The following is a 21,764-nucleotide window of genomic DNA, read 5'->3' as shown; positions in this document are numbered from 1 at the left end:
AGGAATAACCAAGGCAGAATTGTAGAATCAGAGGGAAGCCTACAATTCTGCCAATGGAATTTGCCACTTAATTGATGAAAGGGCAGTCCAAGAACAATCTTCTCATGCTCAGATTCAATGTAAGGACCTTTAAGAGTCCAGAGTAGTAGGGGAGAGCAAGCAGACTTTATCCTGAATCAGACCACTTGGGAAACATTGAAAATTTACAGTTCTCCAGCCTATCCTAAAGAGTCTGACATAGCCCAACAGTACTCTTAAGGAAGCTACAACAGGACCATTTCATATCTTTCCACCCTAATAATAGATACAGAGGCAGAAAGTAGGATGGAAGAATAGACAAAAATGAAACCCACCATAATGAAGTATAATGGTTACGGGGATACTAAAGACACAATGCCTCAGGAAAAAATATAGCTCGGGCAAAACTCAGCTAAAATTTTCCAAAGAGATGAAGTAAGAATTTACAAAAAGGAATTTTAAAATGTTTTATAAAGGAAATAAGGGCTCTTGTGGTAAAAAAAAAATAGAAAACAAATGAGAACTGTGGAAGAAATAATTGGAAACTTGGAAACAGAGTTCAAAACCCTGACCAAGCCAAAAACTCAATGAAAATTCAAATGGACCTAATAGGAATTAATGCCGCCATGAAACAAAAAATATTGCAACAAAGTTAGACTAAAAATAGGGAAAATGTAAGGTATCTCATAACAAAAACAACTTTCCTGCAAAACAGATCAAGAAGAAGAAAATTAAGAATTATTGGAGATATGGCCTAAAATATTTATATTATCTCTCTTTTTTTTGTAATAGCAAATATTTGGAATTTGAAGGGGAGTCCATTAATTGGGAATGGCTTGAATAAGGTGTTGAATATGATTGTGATGGAATACTACTGTGTTCTAAGAAATAATAGATTGATTGTAGAAAACATAGTCTGGCATAAACTAATGCAGAATGAAATAAACAAAATCAAAGGAACATTGTATATGGTCACAGCAATATTGTTTGAAGAATACTATGAATGATTAACCTATTCTGAGTAATATGATCATTCAAAGCAAATGTGAAGGACTTCTGAAAGAAAACACTATCCATCCCCAGAGAAAGAACTGATATATGAAAATATGTATGATATGGTTCCACAAGGTCAAATACTGACTTTCTCTAATGCAGGGTTGGGGGGGAGGGAGGGAGGGAGGGAGGGAGAGAGAGAGAGAGAGAGAGAGAGAGAGAGAGATCTTGATATTCAAAATGTGACCAAAACTAAATAACTAAAAATAAATTGGTTAAAAGAATCATTAGAGACTTTCTATCAAGACTCAAAAAATTTTTTAATTTTAAATATTTTACATTTATTGATTTTAAGAAATTTTGAAAAAAATGGCCTGGATCTCGTAGAACTGAGGTCAAAATAGAAATATGTTCTACCAGTTACAATCTTAAATAAAAGAAAAACACCAAAAAACCCAATACACACCTCCAAAATGAAAGCTCTCAGGAATGTCATAATCAAAACCTAAAACCTCCAGGTAAAGGAAAAAAAATATCCTAATCCAGAAAGAAAAAATTCAAGTATTGAAGAGCCATAGTAAGAATCACACACAGTTTTACAGTCATTACTACAAAGGAATAGGGAATTTGGAATATGGTATTCCAAAGAGCAAAGAATATGGGCATAGAGCCAAGGATAGTTTACCCAGCAAAATTGAGTATGCAAGGGAAGAAATGGATTTTAAATGAAATAGAAGATTTTTAAGTATTTCTAGAAGGGGAAAAAAACAGGACTACTAGAAACTCTTCAGTTCAAACATAGGAAAGAAGATTGATGTAATAAAAGATTAGCATGAATGAATAATGATAAAAGATCCACATTCAAATATAGGGAGATAATACAAATGTCCCCTCAGAACTCTGAAATTATCAGGGATCATGGAGGAGGTCTTGTTAAATAAGGCCTGGAAATGGTTATGTCTTTATGATCTTCAGAAAAGAATGGAAAGAAAGGGAAAGGGGAATATACAGGTGTAGTGGGAATAGGGAAAGGAATGTCAGAGTAAATATAGTTATGTGTTAATACAAAAAAAAGAGGAGGGAGTAGACTGACATGAACCTCATTGTTATTTCAGTTAGGAAAGGAAGGAAGAATATACACACTGAGATTGGGAACAGAAGTATATTTCACTCAACAGGGAAGTAAGAGGAAGAGGGGGAAAAGGAGTTAGGGGACACTAAAGAGAGAGCAAATTAAGGGAGGGATTAGCCCTAAAAGAAACAAATAAATAAATTCCATAGATGTACAAAAATAATATAGTCCTTTTTGAGATGGTAGAGAATGAGAATTTGGGGGGGGGAGGGGGAAAAGGATGTCTATTAACTCGGGAATTGATAAATTATAGTATATAAATGTTATATAATATTATTGTATTGAAACCTTATAAGAGTAATGATCTACCAGTCTTCTAGAGGCATTCACACTTCTTGATAAAGGGGAAAAGGACCAAGAATGCCAAATAAGAGAAATATTTTTTTTTGGTTGTGGACAATGTGAAAATTGGTTTTGTTTGACTATAGATATTAATAATGAATTTTTGTTTTCTTTTCTCCATGGGTGGGGCAGAACTAGGATATGTATGTGAGATGATGTATATCAGATGAGGAAAACTAATAAAATATTTTTAAAAAAGTAATGCAAAATTAAATATGGATGGAAGAGCATTGATACTGGTTGTTAAACTTCTCTATGAAACCAATGTGATGAAAATCAATTAGTCAAAGAGCAAAAGAGAATAGAAGCATGCCCTAGTCAACAAATGCTTGACTTTCTGGCAAAGAATGTTGGCAGTGAAAAGCAATATAAGTTGAGAAACATTTCACTAGCAAAATAATATGGAGGATATTGAAAGATTATTAGAAGCATTATTTTCTAAAACAGAAATAAGTGGAAGATTAAAAAAAAAAGGAAGCTCACTGAGACAAGCAAGTATAAGCAGTCATCCTGAGGGTATCTGAAGATAAAGAGTGGAGAACAATAGACAAACAAGTGGAAAAACGTAATTAACATCATATTAAAATAGGAAATGAGTTCTAGAAATCTGAAAATGTTTGCATTATTATTGACAAAATTAATGAGAAAAATTCTTTAACTTTGATATATCTTATTGAATACTTTCTGAAAAGTCCAGAAACTAGTCCTAATAACTTATAGTGGATAGCCCATGGGTAGTGTTAAGATAGTATTACTTTAGTAATTAATTCTAGGACATTTTGTATGAAAGGCATTTTCTTTAGTTGAATATGTTATAAGAGATCACAGGATCTGTCTGTATTAATGCCACTGAATTAATTGTGTTTAGGACTATATGACTTTAAGTAGGACAACATAAGATTGTCTTTAGCAGTGTACCCCTGTGTAGCAGTATTCTAGGATTTAGTTACTTGATTCCGTAGTATTTGTTTTACTATCACACTCTTCTCTAGGGGTCGGTAATACTAGAGCACATTTACCCCTCTTTATTCTAGCCCTGCCTTCATTTTCCCCTATTCTTATCTCTTCAGCAGCTCAGTTATCACTATATATATTTTGCAATTATTCATTCTTAATAAAAATATTTTATTGATGCTTTGGGATTTTCATATCACAATTCCAAATACTGTAACACTCTTCTCCCTTCTCCCCTGCTTCCAAAATGTCCTTGTAAGGATATTCATTAGAAAAACAGTGAGGAAATAGTTTGTAGAGAAGGAATTCTTAACTTTTTTTGAGTGTGGTAGAAGTCTGTTTGACAGTCAGGTGCTACCTCTGGATCCTATCTAAAAATAATATTTTAAAATACATAGCATAAACATGTAGGATTAAAAACAGAAACTGATTATTTTGAAATATAGTTAAATTTTTTTTAAAGTTCACAAACACCAAATGAAGAATCCAATCAGTAGAGCAAGGTACTTAAGTGAAGATAACTGAAGTGATCTTTTCCCAGCATCAAATTTGAATATGACTTAATAGGAATGCTGATATTAGAGAAAATTCAAAAAAATCTTTCTAAAGTAATAGATGAGTATAAAATAATGCTGTCACGAGAACAACAGACAATAGCTATAGTTAAAAAAATGAAAACACTAAAAGGCAGCTGAACTCAGATAAACTGGGAAACCATTGTACCTAAAACTCTGTGGTGACTATCAGACAAGGTCATATTGCCTAGCTATGATTTGGCAATCAGAGATGAAATTTTGATTTCCTACCATGGGATAAAGGTAAATCTTGATGTTTGTCCTTCATTCTTTTTTTTTTTTTTTGTAGAAAAACAACTTATTCCATCATAAGCATTTACAGTTAGTTATGGACAGTAACAGGCTGCTGGTTGGACAAGTTACCCCAAAGGACATTGTATAAAACGAGTGGTCAAGGACTAATTCCATTTGTGTGGGGTTTGTTGAAAAGACAAAACCACTTTTTTTTTTTTAAAGAAAAAGGAAGAAGCCACCCAGAATTAATTTTTAAAGTACATGTTAGCTACCAATTGTTTTGTTTTCAGATTACTGGGTAGTCTACCAGTAGTACACCTATCAGGTAAAAACAACTTCTTTATAACCTGGTGGTCCCAAGTTAAAAACAATCACAGAAAGGAAAGAAATAATATGAAAATATAACTCAAAAAATATACTAGCGAGTAAAACTATATGAGGCAAACAAAGATATTTTGCAGGTACAACTACATTTCACATGGCTGTTTCTCCCTCACCAGATGAGAAGTGGAAGGAGGGAATAAACAAGTCATTAGGGAAGGAAAAACATTAAATAAAACAAAAAAAATTAATAAGAAATTTTGATTGGTTACAGAGGAAACCAGGAAGGGTAGGCCAGTCTACAATAGGATAAACTATACCCTAGAAAGTCAGCCATGCCAATTTTAGTCTTTGAATCTCCATAAACAAAGGGAAACGAGTTCAGATACAATGCTAATACCTCGGTGGCTCAGACTCCTCACTTGGATGTAAATCCTACCCCATTCTAATTTTATTAAATTAGTCCAAAAAACTTTCATTTAGAGCTTAGGAAGAAAAATAAAACACTCATGGTCCATTTTTTGTGGCTAAATCAGATTTCAGAGCTGGATTTGCTCATAAAAAGTTCTTGGGAAAAAAATTAAATATGGGTCTGTGGCTCTGCTAAGTCACCCCCTCCCCCCACAGTTAATATTCAGAAATCATTCACTCTCTGGGTTAACAGGTACCTATAGAAGAATGTCTGGACAAAACGTCTGTCTCAAAACCAAGTGTTAAATCAATCTCAGTTTGGGAAGAAAGGGGAGTCTAAAAATCAGCACCAATGCAGACATGTCTAGGACCCTTGTCCTTCTGGATCCACACTTCCTTCAGGGTCTTCATCATTGTATATATTCTCAGCCATCTGCCAAACTTGCATGATACAGAACAAATAACCCAAGCTTCATTGGGGTTCCAAGAGAAATTGGATATCTTGGCAGTGTGACCACCATGAATAAACAATAATTCTGGTGGTCCATCTTCTGCATCTTCAGGGGACTGTTCTTCTCCAATTTTACTTAAGTCCCAGACATTTAGCCTGCGATTAGTGCCACTAGAAGCCAAGATAGTTTCGTTGTGGGGAGACCATTGAACCTGGAATATTTCATCTTTATGTGATTCAAAGGAATGCAACTTTATTTTCAGAATTCTAAGATCCCACAATGCAACTGTCTTACAGCTGATCCTGTGGCAAGAATGAACTCACTATAGGGATTGAAAGAGAGACAATTTACTTCAGCAGTGTGGGCATCCACTGAGTGACTTGGTTTAGAAGTATTGTTTGACCATGTATCCCAGATCATGAGCTTCTGATCATCAGCAACTGATCCAAAGAGAGATTCATGGAGCAGGTGCCAAGAAACATCTTCAACTACTGCTGCTGTATGTCCTGTGAATATGGTCTTTGCATCCACTACTTTATCTTCCTTTGGAACTGCACTGATGTCCCATAAGCAGATGGTATGATCATCTGATGCACTAAGCAAGTGTCCACTGAGATTTGGGTTCCACGATAGCCCATAGCCCTCCTTTTGATGTCCCTGGAGATGCAAGTCTGGGTTACACTCCCCAGAAGGATCTGGTTTCGAAGGGTACTTGGTGTAGTCGAAAACAAGAACATCACTGGATGGAGTCTTTGTTGCAATGATACAAGGATTCTGGGGCATATAACGAGCTCTGTTCACTTCACCTTCATGGTTAATCTTGATTTCAATCTCAATTTTCCCACTAACTGAACCAAAGCCTCCAAATTCTCCTTTCTCACTGTCATAGTGAGAGGCATCAAACTGAGCATCATCATTAGGAAGCTGCACACTAGCTATCACAAGATGGTTCTGTTCATCTGATGTGTGTGTACCCAGGACAAGTCGATGAATGCTGAAATCCTTCCCTTCAGGTCTGGTCACATCTGGAAGCCACTGTGCAGTTAAGCTGGGCCACTCAAGGGCATGGATCATCACTAGGTCATAGAGAAAAGGAGTATTTTTTTTCCATATTTTATATTCTTCATTGATCACTCGTTCGTCTACAGCATCATCAAAGGCTGCTTCCTTGTTGGCCATGGCGGGCGCAGCAGCGGGGCCGGAGTGGCAGGTGGAGGGGCCGGGGGCTGCCGTGGTCACAGCAAGGCGGAGGCGGGGTGAGGGCGGAGGGGTGGGGAGGGCGGGAGGGCGCTCCTGTCCTTCATTCTTGAAGAAGTCCATGACCAAGGGAGGTGATGCCATGACAAGCACATGAAAGAGTCATGGGGTGCTGTGCAAAGTCATCAATTTCACTTTCTCCTCCAAAGCCATGTGTGTACAGTGCCCAGATAGAAATCTGGACAACTGGAGATGACCCTGGATGCGAGACAGTCAGGTTTAAATGCCTTGCCCAAGGTTATGCAGTTAGTGAATGTCAAATGTCTGAGGTTGGACCTGAATTCCTATTCTCCTGAATCCAAAGTCAGTTCTTTATCGAAAACACCACCTAGCTGCCCTTACAGGTAAATCATTTCACAGAAGAAATCCTATTTTGAAGCAGTAGGTTTGTTTCAATATCACATCTCTCTCAGTGGCCAAAAGAGACTCCAGAATCAGTTCTGAGAAGAATCCTTGGTGCTGGGACCAGAAGAAATCTCCAATCAAGTCTAGGAATAGACATCATAGCCTGCAATGCTATCTACCACTTGGAAAAGTTGTCTGAAGGAAAGAGGCATGGAGGTATCATGGTGCTAATACCTGTTTCTGGGACAGACTGAGCCAAGCTTAGGTTTCAGTGAAGAGTCATTTAGTGTGGCATGGAGGATTTGAGGATTGAGAGAACCCTCTCAGAATGCATAAAAGGGACTCAGAAGATCCTTAACTTAGGGTCCTGCTTTTGATGAAAGAGCTTAACACTTCTTTTTTTTTGGCCACCCCAAAGAGCTAACACAGAATTGGTCCTTGTCAGAAATAAAACTCAAAGACTTAGAAGAGGAATAACCCTGCCCATCTGTGAATTGTTTTGTATACTTCTTCTGAGGAAGACAAGAGAACATCAAGGTCAGTAGTCTTGAGTTGTGAGTTGCCACAGACACATATATTTCCTATTTCCATAGTCTTGGCTACCTTCTTTCCCCCCACCTTCCATAAACATTAGTTTATGTTTATTTGTAGGACGGTGCATTTCAGACTTGGAGATACAATGTTATATTTCAGTTTTGAATCTTCAGATTTTTAAAATGGGAAGCCAAGAAATGGGGCCTTAGGAATTAGTTATGTAGGAGTATATTTTCTTCACCAAAGTAATTCCTGGCATTCTGAGTAAATTGTAACAATTCTCTCTAGGGGCCTCCAGTCTGCCATTGCTAGTGTAGCCTGCCCAAATTGAGACAAAATATAGAAAAGACAAGGGATGGGTATGGGGTGTATACTCTACACTTAAAATAAAAAAAAAATTTAAGCCAAACTAGTGGATTCAATAACTGTCTGATAGAGTATGCAACATTTTGTACCCATAGTCCACTATTTCTCTACTGAGAAGATTCTGTGTGTTTCACCATCTAATCTCTGAAACTGAAATTAATCATTATAGTTAATGAGGTTTGTTGCTTTTTAGTACTTTAGTAAAGTACTTTTAGTACTTTAAATTTTTAACTGTAATTCTGCAATTTTATTCTCTTGGTACTACTTATTCCATTTATGATTTTATACAAGTTTTCCATTTTTCTCTGAATTCTCCATATTTTTAACCTCTGATTGTCCAGTAATATTTTATTATATTTATATAGCTGCTGATCCGTACCCATTACTCACAGATTTTTAGTATTATAAAAGGCTACACTGGTAATTTGGGATTTTTTAAATTAATTGTTGGCTAGAATTCTTAAAAAAGAGTGATTTGGAAATAAGGTTGAAGATGTTGTTACATTATTATTCAAAATAAGAATGAGAACATTGTACAAATTCCATAAATTTTAAAGGACTATGAGACTAAAATGGGCACACAGTAGGCAATTTGTGGTACATTTACAATGCTTGTATTTTCTGGAGTAGTTACAATTTCAAAAAAATAAGGCACATGTCTGAAAAGGGGTTTTGAAAAAATAAAATATCATTTGACTCTTGATTTTTGGCTCATTAAATATATGCATTTATTAAAAATATTTTGAATATTTTTTATCTGTTATTATGATAATATAAAATTAATTAAACCAACAGATTGCAGTTAATGTTTCTTTATTGTTTGAGACAGGTTGTGAGTCGATAAAAGAAACACATATAATGCCATTTGGTTGTATGTTTATAAACCTATGTGTAAACATCAATCCATATTTTGAGATTTAGTGAGCTATTATGTCTAAGTTTTCTTCCCATTTTAGAGGAATGTAATCTATAATATTATAAAAGTATTCCATTATTAATATATTACTTTCTGCATTTTTAATGATTTTCTTCTATATACTAGATGAAATATTGTAGTTATTTAATGATCTAAATTTGATGTTGTACTTTTGGTTCCTTACATTCTTGCTATACAGTAATTGAAAATTTCATCATAGGGTTTTTAAAACAAGAAACAAAAGAATATTAAGTAGCCAGAAATTTTGCGATGCTTTTATATTAGCCTTGAGATTTGAGTTTAATTTTTAAAAGTGTTATTTTATTTCTATTCTATACTAGTGCCACTTTGAATTACTGTTTTGTAGATCAGTGAAAATGTTTTTAGTTGTTTTGTTTTAACCAGATGATAAATTGAAGATCTGAATCAGTTTTTGATTTTTGTTACTTTCTTTGTGCATTGTAGATTTCTATCTCCTTAAGAGACCTGATGATGATCATGCAGAGACATCACTAAAAAAGATTTTACTCTTCAACTAAAAACTTAAATAAGTTCTTATAAATGATGCTGCATTTAAGTATAAGTGGTAGATAACTACTGTAATTTTTTGAAATAACTCCTCTCATACTCTCATGTTATATCACTGATATCTATTCTTTGTATTAGCAATAAATATAATAATTGATAATTCCTAATAACCCTAATTAGCACATTAATTATTTTAAACCAGGCTATTTAGTATATATCTGACATGTAAAATTGTTATTTCAGTTTTTTATGTTTTAATTTATTAAAAATGGTAATTATCTACTTAGAGCAAAAGATATAAGATCATAGAAAAGTACATTAATAATTTTAGTTAATTTATAAATGCAAATTTAATATTATAAATAAACCATTTTTATGTTCATAATTAGATGAGTAATCCGTATAACTATAGATATCCAGAAATAAATCTAGAAAAACATAACAGGGTTAAAATTGGTTATCTTATTTATAAAGTAAAAAATTGTCAGATGTGTAATTAGAAAAATTAATGACAGTATTGTATTTTTAAAAAAATATTCTCTTCCATTTCTGCATTTCTGTGCTTGCATTTTAAAGTTAAAGATTTAAAATTGTACTGTAATGCATAGTGTAATTTGAAAGAAGAGACCATATATTTTGAAATGTTTTTGGTACTAAAACCTTTTTTTGCACAGTAAAGTAAAGAGAAACCCACCTAAAATACTTCTCTTGGAATGAGTATTTTATTTGAAGACTACCTGTTAGAAATGATAAATAGATATTGTTCTAATATGTTCCTTAGGTGAAGTTTTCATATTCACTTTTAAAGCTCTAAGATTATATACCATTGGAGTATTTAAAATACATCAGCTTGTACTTTCTGTCTAGGCTTGAAATATTATCTTTTGGGACTAATTAGTTGGGTAAGATAGATTTTAAAGGACTGAAATTGATTTTGGAAAATTTGTCTTTTATATTGAACTAAATTTAGTTTATTAGAAATTTAGCTATGTATTTTTAAGAACTTATATTGGAACTGGGGATTGAGTTTGCATTGTGCTAGGGCAGAAAGAAAAGGTTGGGATCAAGCATGTGTTTGTAGACGGATTGGCTTTTTGAAAGGAGGACTATCTGTTAGAGACTGGGGAAAAGAAGAAGGAATAAGATAGACTGAGACAAGAATGGAAGGGATAGGCTCTGTGATCTCTTTAAGGCATATGAATAAAGACAAAATATTAATCGCCCCCCTCCCCAAATATAAACTTCCCTCTTGGATTTGGTTTAAAATATTAAAAAAAGTCAAACTTGGAAACTTTGAGAACACCCAAACTAAAAATATTGCTTCTATTAAATTCACAGAAGTTTGACTAATCAAAAATGAATAATCGAAAACCAGGGCATTGCAACTTTCACATAAAGTTATATGAACAAGCAGTTTTACTGTCGCAGGTATTTTTTCTATTTGTAGTTTTTCTTAACATTTTTAAATCTTAAAATCAAGATAAAATTATATGGGATAAAATGGTGAACAACAGAAATTTTTTCCTTTAATGTGATTACAAAAATGCCCTACCTATTTAGTAACAGTGGCATAAATGCAAATAAAATTTAATTTTATAAATTTATATTAAAGGGGAAATTATATTCCTTTTACATAAACTCATTCAGTATACTTATTTATTGTTTTTGTAAAAATATTTTAGAGCAACTATTTGGTAATAGTTTAAGATCTTGAAACTTATATTTTTTAATATCAAAAAGCCTATTTTTCTGTTTCCTTTCTCCTTTTGCCTTCTTTTCCTTGTAGATCAGATTTCTAAAAGAAGTGCTACAGTACTTATATTTATGAATTAATATCAGTTTATAGTTTGAGGGGACAGGCACTGTAACCCCACAGTCATTAAATCTTGAAGTTTCAAAATTTTCTCTTTGAGTTAAAAATGTTGAACTTGATCAACATATGGTACTAGCCAGTCTCATCTCCACCAGTTCTTTTGTTATCTTGTTATTGTTATATGTATTAATGACAGTTGTAAGCCATAGTTCTAGATGTAGGGGTTAGTCCACCCTGGGGAGAAGAGGGAAAAACAGCAGTGTGGATTATGGAAATATGAATTGATCTAAAAAAGAGCTTTCGTAATAGAATGAGGCTCAAAGAAAGACTAGGAGAAACTGATGAAAAGACGATGGAATATGATGTGAAAATGATCATTTGAAATCTATTCCTTTCATTCCCAGCTGCTGTGTTCTGGTGAAAAGGCATGCATTTGTATATCTTAAGGCAGAGGAAAAAGAAACCAGATGAATGGTTTTAGTTGTTAGATATGTTTTCATTTTGAGTTAAGATAAATTATGTGCATTTTAATAGACTGTATACTTAAATTATTAGCCTTTTAGACTCTTGTAGATGTAATAGAGTGTTTTATTTTAAAGATGTATTATATTTCATGCTTGTCCAAATAATATTATTTGTTAATACTATGTTCTCTTGTAACTATAGCTCAACTTAAAAAAATTAAAAGTATTTCTACCTATCATTAAATACAAATGGTTTTATTTTTATATATATTGTGCACATTTAAATAAAATGACTAATTTATGATTTAAAATACAAATAATTACATAGAGGTTTTTAGTTTGTTTCTTCAGTTTTTGTTAGTATAGAGATTAGAGACAAAATATGGTTTAACTTTTACTAGAGGATTTTTAAAGTTGTATTTTCTTACCTTTAGAACTCAATAAACTAATTGAAATAGACCTTAATTATGAAGGTATGTTCTTTTCTTATTTTTTCATGTGTGTGTGTGTGTGTGTGTGTACACGCACACATGTTACTTAGTTTTAAAAATTAGTCTTTAAGTATAATTCGAGCATAGAGATATCTGGCCCAATGCAAGAAATTCCCTTTATGAGAGCTCCATATTTCTATGCAAATCAAAATCCATTTATGATTTAGTCATTACGTCCTAGGGAATTACCTCAGGCACATAGAAGTTAAATGATTTTCCCAGTCATACAGCTAGTTTCTGGGATGGGATTTGAGCTGTGTTTTTCCTGACTCCCAATTTATCCATTCTGACATATTACTTCTATTTATTTTTATTATATGCATAGTATCATTAATTATATTAATGATCAACTGAAAAAGATTGGAATACAAATTCACACAATTTAGAGATAGAGAGAATCTTAAAGATCATTTAGACCATTATGCCTTATTTGAAATTAAAACTCCAACTCTTTAAGTAAGTGACTGGAAGCAGAATTTGGTAGTTCCTAGAATTGAAACACAGCTCTCTTGATCCCATTTCCAGGGTTTTACACCAAATTATCTTCTTTCCTCCTAACCATACCCACCCAATGTGTCTAAGCAATTTTCTTCATGATAGATTATTTGCTATTGCTTATTATGAATACAATATTTGTAGTAAGCATGCTAATCTCTTTCTCTTCTAACTTCTAGTTTCTAGTTTTCTTTCTTCCCAACCTTGTCTACTTCAACTTTCTTCTGCTTCCTGGCACAGAATGATGTTATATATCCACTTCTGATTGTAATTACTGGAAATTTTAATTTTGTTCCCATTGGCAGAATCCATTAAAATGTGTCCAGTAAGTTCCCTGGATAGTGATTAAATTATGCCAAAATATATTTGAAAATCTATTGTGTATTAAATAACAGCTCACATTTTATCTAGCACTTTAATGTGCCTCTTTTGAGGTCTTTAATAATACTGATAGTAAATATAGTTTTCTTTTTTCTTTTTTCCATATTCCATATTCATTTTTCAGTTGAAGATACATAGAGACTCAGAGAGATGAAATGGTCTTGCCAATGATCACACTTGTCATTGATGTAGCTTGACTCTAAACTCACATCTCTGTTTTCCAATTGCAGGACTCTATCTACACCCCATATCTCCATAACTTTTCACTGCACTAAGCATTGTGAGGGCTGTAGAGGCTAATATACATAGGATCTATACTCAAGAATTTGGAATTTAATTTAACAAATATTAATTAACATGTAGTATTGTGGTAAATCCTAGCAACATATAGATAGAATAAAGGACAAGCATGGCCATTAGGGAGATTATGATTCAGAAGAAGGATGAGACAACATATCAATAATTATCCTATGCAAATAAATTTCTTTGCTTCTTCAGTTATCATAGCTTAATCTATTTCAAAGCATTTCTGTTTCCATAGGCTCTCTTCCCTTTACCCTTAGGCATATACTTTAAAAATTTTATTTCATTTTAATTTTTTCCAATTTCATGTAATGATGGTTTTCAGTATTCATCATTTTGCTAGCTTTGGAGTTCCACATTTTTCTGCTATCCTCCCTTTCCTCCCCTCTCCCCATGGCAGTGGACAATCTCATAAAGTTGTATATGTTAAATAATATTTAACATATTTACATATTAGTCATGTTGTAAAAGAGGAATTGGAACTTAAGGAAAAAAACTGAGAAAGAAAGGAAAATATAAAAGAAGTTTTAAAAAGTGAACATAGCACAGTATTTACTTTTTTGTTTGTTTTGTTTTTTAGGGTTTTTTTTTTTTGCAAGGCAGTAGGGTTAAATGGCTTGCCCAAGGCCACACAGCTAGGTAATTATGAAGTGTCTGAGGTTGGATACTCAGGTATTCCTGACTCCAGGGCTGGTGCTCTATCCATTGTGCCACCTAGCTGTCCAGCATTTACTTTTAAAAATTCCATTTCCTAGTTTAGCTTATCTTATTTTTTCCTTTTATCTCATTTTAACCTCATTTTTCTTCTTACAAAAAATAGTCAAATAAAATTCCTTGTGCTGTTTTCCAATTCAATTTGTTGTTTTCTTTAGTTTTTATTTTAAAAAATAGTTTTCTGTACTTTTCTCTAAAAAATAATTTTCTTCCCTTTCTCTTTATAATTTATCTTCTCTTTTTATTATATGCTTTTATTCTTTTGACATATAATTTAATTTCCCATTCCACTTATCACTCCACCCAAACTTTTTATTGTCTTTCTCTCTTTCTACTTTTCTATTGGGTAAGATGAATTTCTGTACCCAACTGTGTGAGTAAATACCACATTCCCCCATGTATAAGATGTTCCCATGTGTAATACACATCTTAATTTTGGGGCCTGAAATTTGAAAAAAATGCATTACATAAAGTTATTGAACTTGTTTTTTTTATCATGAAGTTCAAGGACCTTCTGCTCATAGCTTTTTCATGCATCTTTTGAGCACATCTGGTGTGTGGATACATGCTTAGTCCAATTCCATTTCATGAACCTGAAGCACCAATTGGGTTCTCTTTTGAAATCAGTAACTTCTTTTCATCAGCAATTCCACTTATCCCCTGCTGAATCATCTTTGTGGACACAGGAATTCCAATTGCCCCCTGCTCTTCAATGTATCTCTTCAATTCCCTATCTAAATCAGGCCTCTCATGACCTTCTTCTGCCATGGTGTTTTCAGTAGGATTTCTTCTTTGTGTAGCCAATCTTGGATTGTTTTCTCAGTTGGAGGAGGACAAAACTGACATTCAGCTGCACAATTTCCATTCATTTTGGCAAACTGGATTACTTTGAACTTGAATTCAGCACCACATGACAATTTTTCCTGAGCCATTTCAGGGCGGAATTTGTCAAAATGTAACCTAATGTGAAACAATGAGCTCAAAAACAACTAGTGTGAAAAAACAGGAAGAGCAAGTAAAAAAAAATCTACAGCCCCTGAATAAGATGCTCGCAATTTTTAGACCCCAAATTTTTTGAAAAACAGTGGGTCTTATACATGGGCAAAATTTCGTACAGTATTCCCTCTTTAAATCAATGTAGATGATAATGATGGTCAAATATCACTAAATTCCTTTTTCCATTTCCTCTTAAAACCCCCAAATTCTTCCTTGCTTTTCTCTTCCATGTGAGATAATTTCCCCCATTCTGTCTCTCCCTTCCTTCAGTACACCCCTCTTTCTCAGCCTTTCATTTTTATTTTTAGATCATTCCAACAGAATAGAGTCACATGCCTGCCTTCTAAGTAGATTCTTTAAGGTCTAATGTTGAAAAAGTTCTTAGGAGTTACATGTATTGACATGTGTAGAAATATGTAGTTTAACTTTATTAAGTCCCTTTTGATATCTCATTTTTATTTATGTTTTATATTTATTTGAATCTTTTGTTTGTCATATTTTCTATTTGGTCCTGTTTTTTATTAGGAATGTTTAAAAGTTCTCTATTTAAAAAAATGTCCATTTCCTCCCCTGAATGATTATATTCATTCTTGCTCAATATAGCATATTTATAATTTTAATCCTAGCTCCTTTGCCTTTCGGAATATTACATCAGAAACCCTCTGCTTCTTTATCATGGTAGCTGATAAATCTTGTGTTATTCTGATTGTGATTCTACAATTTTTTAATTATTTCTTTCTGGCTACATATAGTATTTCTTTCCCTAACCTGAGAGCTCTGAAATTTGACTATCATACTCCTGACTTTACATTTTGGAATCTCTTTCAGAAGATGATTAGTAAATTCTTTGAATTTCTACTTTGACCTCTGCTTCTAGGATACCTGAATAATTTTCTTTATATATATATTTTTGAAATACATCTATCAAAAAAAAAAAAGGAATATGGTATCTAGATTTTTTTTCCCCCTCCCCCAATTCTTGCTCACTTTCACTCTCTAGCTCTGTCTCTGATCATGGATTTTGGGTAGTCCTTAAAAAAATCTTTTCTCAATTTATTTTTTTAGGTCAGTTATTTTACCACTGAGATATTTTGGGCTTTCTTTTATTTTTTCATTCTTTTGACTTTGTTTTATTGTTTCTTGGTGTCATGTCTATTTTCATTAGATTTTCTCATTTATATACATATACATTCCAGTACTTATCCCTTTAATTTCCTTGTCTTATCTCATTGCTATAGCTAGAGTTCCTATTAGTGTCACATAATAATGATGGTCATGGACATCTTTGTCTTATCTCTTCTTGTTTATCCCCATTACATATAATACTGACTCTTGGTTTTAGATAGATACTTTCTTCCATATTAAGAAAAGAATTTTAAATGGAATTTGGTGGCAAATTTTAATGAAAATTGGTGATGATTGGTGAAGAAGTCTGTCAAAAAATTTTCCCCCAATATTAATTTAAGCTTACATTCTTGTCATAAGTCCTATTTTTTATGTTCAGTAATTTTTCAATATATTGCTAGTCTATTTTAAAATTTTTAAAATATTTTTGTTTTTTTAGGTATTTTTTCTTTAGTTTTTTTATTATTTTTTCTTTCCTTGGTTTATATATCAAGAATTTTTATATCATGCAATTAATTTGTTAATGTCCTTTCTATTTCTGTTAATGGAAACATTTTATGTAATAACTGCATTGATTATTCTCTGAATATTTAATAGAATTATCTGGTAAATCCTTTGGTCCTACATTTCTCTCTTTCTACCTCCTCCCCCAGAGTTCATTTGTGGTTTACTTTCTTTTTTGTTTTTTTCAGAACTTGAGTCATTTAAATTACCTATTTCTTGATCTGTTAACATAGACATTATATATTTAAAATATTCTACATTTCTTTTCTTATTTGTTTTATTGGCCTAAATTTATAACAGATCATTTTTTAATAATTTGTTATTCACTTTTGAGTATTTTTCATTATTATTATTATTATTATTATTAGTTTTTGCAAGGCAAATTGGGTTAAGTGGCTTGCCCAAGGCCACACAGCTAGGTAATTAATAAGTGTCTAAGACCGGATTTGAAGCTAGGTACTCCTGACTCCAGGGTGGGTGCTTTATCCACTGTGCCACCTAGCTGCCCCGCCTTTATTATTTTTTGATACTGAAAATTTGCCTTTTCCTTTTTTCATAAATCAAATTAGTTACTGGCCTGTATTCCACCTCACCTCACAGACCCTGAAAAAAAACCCAACCCAGCTCTTATTTGTATTTTTTAATTTGATCTTTTAAAAGTTCTTTTGGACTTCTGGCCAGGATGACAGAGAGAACCCAGGGCCTGTGCTGAGGTCTCCTGATTTTTCCACATAATATAATAAGAAACAAACCTCTTAACAGAAATCTGATTGACAGAAACACAGAAAAAGAATCTAGGAGAAGAACACCTACCTCAAGTTCTGTCTTCGAGGATCATGGGTATGCTGGTTGCAGAGAGCAGAGAGCCAGTGGGGGTGGGGTGAGTGCCAAACTAATGTAAGTTCAGCCTAACCTAAGATCAGCTGTGGAGGTATTGACTGTGGGAGAGCTGGCCCAAGAGCCAACTGGGGTGTGGAGACTTTGTCTATGGGGGTGACAGTCTGCAGCTCTCCTGCAGGGCTGGAGAGTGAATTCCAACATGGAGTGTGGCTGGACATTGATCCCCTGGGATGCTTTGGTCTGGAGGACCTCAGACTCCATACCTTCATTTCAGCTGAACCCTCTTCCTAGAACAAACACAATTACAGCCCACCTCCATCTCAGGCTCAGGCATGGGCTGTAGAGCTCCCTCAGCTGTGAATAGGTAGAGTAATTACCTTGCTCCAGGGCATAACCCACTTTGATCAAGGATAAAAGTATCCAGAAACTTTGCCCACTCCCTCTAGGCCAAGGGAGAGGACCTTAAATCAAGCCAACAGACACTGCAGAGAAATCAATCTGCATCCCCTACTGGCCTGCTCACTTGGAGGTACTAAACCCAGTGAGTAAAGCCTTTAGGGATCCCAACACCAGTACCTCCTGCAACAGAAGATCTTATGAAAATGAAGAAAGGCCAGCGGAAAGGGAGGTCTGTACAAAAATTTCTAGAAGATAAAGACCCAAACTCAGAGAGATCTAGAACCTCTGAGGAGAATATTATTTTGTCTCCAGAACAGAAAAACTTCCTTGAAGAAATCTGGAAGGAGTTTAAAAATCAATTTGAAAATTTGGGAAAAGAAACCCAACAGAAGATTAACATCTTGCAACAAGAAACCAAATCCTTGGAAAATACAGTTGCGCAAATGCAAACAGAAATTAATTCCCTCCAAACCTCTATTGGTCAAATGGAAAACTCTTTCAAAAATGGAATTGACCAATTGGAAAAGGAGTTGCACAAGGTAAATGAAGAAAATTCTTCTCTAAAAAAAAGAATTTCATCCGTGGAAACTAATGATTTCATGAGACAGCAAGAATCTGTTAAACAAAACCAGAAAATTGAAAAAAAAGAAGAAAATGTTAAATACCTCATCAGCAAAACCACTGACCTTGAGAAAAGAGTGAGGAGAGACAACCTAAGAATTATTGGTCTTCTTGAAAACATTGAAGAGAAAAAAAAGCATGGACTTAATATTACATGACTTAGCGATGGAAAATGGCCCTGATATTATGGAACCAGAGGGCAAAATAGTTATTGAAAGATTATATCAATCCCCTCTGGAAAGGGATCCTAAAAATGAAAACATCAAGGAATATTGTGGCCAAATTCCGGAACTATCAGATAAAAGAGAAATTCTTGAAAGCTGCCAGAAAGAAACAATTTAGATACCAAGGAGCTACAGTAAAGATTACACAGGACCTGGCTGCATCAACATTAAAGTGATCAAGGGGCCTGGAAAGTGGTGTTCTGTAATGCAAGGGAGCTTGGAATGCAGCCAAGAATTCATAATCTTGCAAAACTAAGCCTTCTCTTCCAGGTCAAAAGATGTACATTTAATGAAATAGGAGACTTCCAACTTTTCCTGATGAAAAGACCAGTACTTAATAGAAAATTTGGACTTCAAACATGAGACTCAAGGGAAACAAGAAAGGATAAAAAGAAAAGTGGGGGGAGATAAAAGAAAAAAAACCTGCTATCCAATAAGATGAAATTGGCTATAACTCTACCTGGGAGAAAGACTTTAATAACTCTTGAGAATTATAACTCTATTAGAGAAAATATATTTAGCCAGAATTTTGAAACTTCTAGCCAATAAGATGAAGCTGGCTATATGTCCCTAACCTAGGAGAAAGACTCTAATAACTCTTGGTAATTGTAATTCTTTTAGAGAGAATATACTTAGCCAGAAGTGATTGACACTCATGACTCAGATAGAATGATTGATAAACAATACCTCCTTAAAAAGGGTAAAGGTAAGGAGATAGGAGGATGGAGAAGATTGATTGGGGTAAATTTCATTACATCAAGAGATACACAGGACCTCTGCAATAGAGGGGAAGAAGGGAAGAGGTGAGAACCACTTGAATCTTGCTCTCATCAGATTTGGCTTAAAGTGAACATACTTGCAATCAGTTAAGTTAAGAAACTTATCTTACCTTTTAAGTATTAAAAGGTGAAAAAGGGAGGGGGGAGGAAAAGAGGAACCAACAGAAGGAAGGGGAGGAAGAAGGGGAAAGAGAAAGGGGAAAGAAAGGGTAGGGGGGTTGGATATAGGAAGACAAACACTGAAATTGGTGGTATTCAGAAACAAAATAATAGAGAATATAAATTGGGAAAAAGGGGAAAAATGCAAAGGGAAGATAACATGGAGAGAAATAAAGAGTTAGTAATTATATCTTTGAATGTGAATGTGATGAACTCTCCCTTAAAATATAAGCAAATAGCAGAGTGGATTAAAAACCAGAATCCTACAATATGCTATTTACAAGAAACTCATTTGAAGCAGAGAGATAGATATAGATTAAAGGTAAAAGTTTGGAGCCAAATACATTTTACTTCAGCAGAAGTGAAAAAAAAATGCAGGGTTGGCAATCCTTATCTCAGACAAAGCAGTTGCAAAAATAGATACTGTTAAAAGGGATAAGGAAGCAAACTATATCCTGCTAAAAGGTACCATAGTCAATAAAGTATTTTAATACTAAATATGTATGCATCCAGTGGTATAGCATCCATATTTTTAGAGAAGTTGAAGGAGTTATAGGAAGATATAGACAGCAGAACTCTACTAGTGGGAGAACTCAACCTTCCGCTCCCATATTTAGATAAATCTAACCATAAAATTAACAAGAAGGAAGTTAAGGAGGTACACAGATTGTTAGAAAACCTAGACATGATAGACTTATAGAGGAAACTGAATGGGGATAGAAAGAAATATACCTTTTTTCAGTAGTACATGACACTTACACAAAAATTGACCATGTACTAGGGCACAAAAACCTAGTGATCAATTGTAGAAAGGCAGATGTAGTGAATATATCTTTCTCAGATCATAATGCAATAAAAATCATATGCAATACTGGACCAGGGAGATATAGACCCAGAACTAACTGGAAATTAAATAACCTCATTTTAAAAGATGAGTGGATCAAACAACAAATTATAGAAAGAATTAATTATTTCATACTAGATAATGACAACAGTGAAGCAACATACCAAAACCAATGGTATGCAGCCAAGGCAGCTGTCAGGGGATATATCTTTAAATGCTTACATGAATAAATTAGAGAAAGAGGAAATCAGTGAACTAAACATGTAACTAAAAAAATTAGACAAAGGACAAATTAAAACCCCCAATTAGAAACCAAATTAGAAATTCTAAAAATTAAAAGAGAAATGAATAAAATTTAAAACAAGAAAACTATTGAACTAATAAATAGAATCAAGAGTTGGTTTTATGAAAAAAAACCCCAATAAAATTGATAAATCTCTGGTCAGTTTGATTAAAAAGAAAAGAAAACCTAATTGCTAGTATCCTAAATGAAAAAGTGAACTCACCACCAATGAGGAGGAAATTAAAGTAATAATTCTGAATTATTTTGCCCAACTCTATGCCAATAAATTTGATAATCTAAGTGAAATGGATGAATATTTACAAGGATATAAGTTGCCTAGTTTAAATGAAGAGGAAATTAAATACCTAAATAACCCTATCTCAGAAAAAAAATTCAATAAGCCATTATTGAACTCCCTAAAAAAATAATCTCCAGGGCCAGATGGATTCACAAATGAATTCTGTCAAACATTTAAGGAACAGTTGGTTCCAATTCTATATAAACTCTTTGAAAAAATAAAGATGGAATTCTGCCTAACTCTTTCTATGACACCAATATGGTGTTGATACCTAAACCAGGAAGAGTTAAAATAGAGAAAGAAAATTATAGACCTATCTCCCTGATGAATACAGATGCAAACATCTTGAATCTTAGCAAAACGCCTTCAGCGTTATCACTTGGATAATACATTAAAATCAAGTAGGATTTATCCCAGGAATGCAGGGTTAGGTCAATATTAGGAAAAGTTTAAACCTATCAGAGATCATATGATTATATCAATAGATGCTGAAAAAGCTTTTGTCAAAATGCAGCACCATTAAAAATACTAGAGAGCGTAGGAATAAATGGATTGTTCCTTAGAATAATACGCGGTATCTATCTCAAACCATCAACAAGCATTTATATGTGTTGGGTATAGGCTGGAGGCATTCCCAATAAGATCAGAGGTAA

General features: G+C 33.6%; 1 protein-coding gene and 1 pseudogene across 3 annotated transcripts in view; one reads left to right on the top strand and one right to left on the bottom strand.

Moving 5' to 3' along the window:
* The window catches only part of DENND1B (DENN domain containing 1B), a 365,288-nt gene that overhangs the window by 84,513 nt on the left and 259,011 nt on the right, over positions 1-21,764 (top strand). The gene's annotated exons all lie outside the window — the stretch shown is intronic.
* Positions 5,223-6,626, bottom strand: LOC141512925 (histone-binding protein RBBP4 pseudogene; annotated as a pseudogene).

Source organism: Macrotis lagotis, chromosome 2, assembly GCF_037893015.1.
Source record: "Macrotis lagotis isolate mMagLag1 chromosome 2, bilby.v1.9.chrom.fasta, whole genome shotgun sequence".
Lineage (NCBI taxonomy): Eukaryota > Metazoa > Chordata > Mammalia > Peramelemorphia > Peramelidae > Macrotis > Macrotis lagotis.
This window is presented reverse-complemented; position numbering and strand designations above follow the sequence as displayed.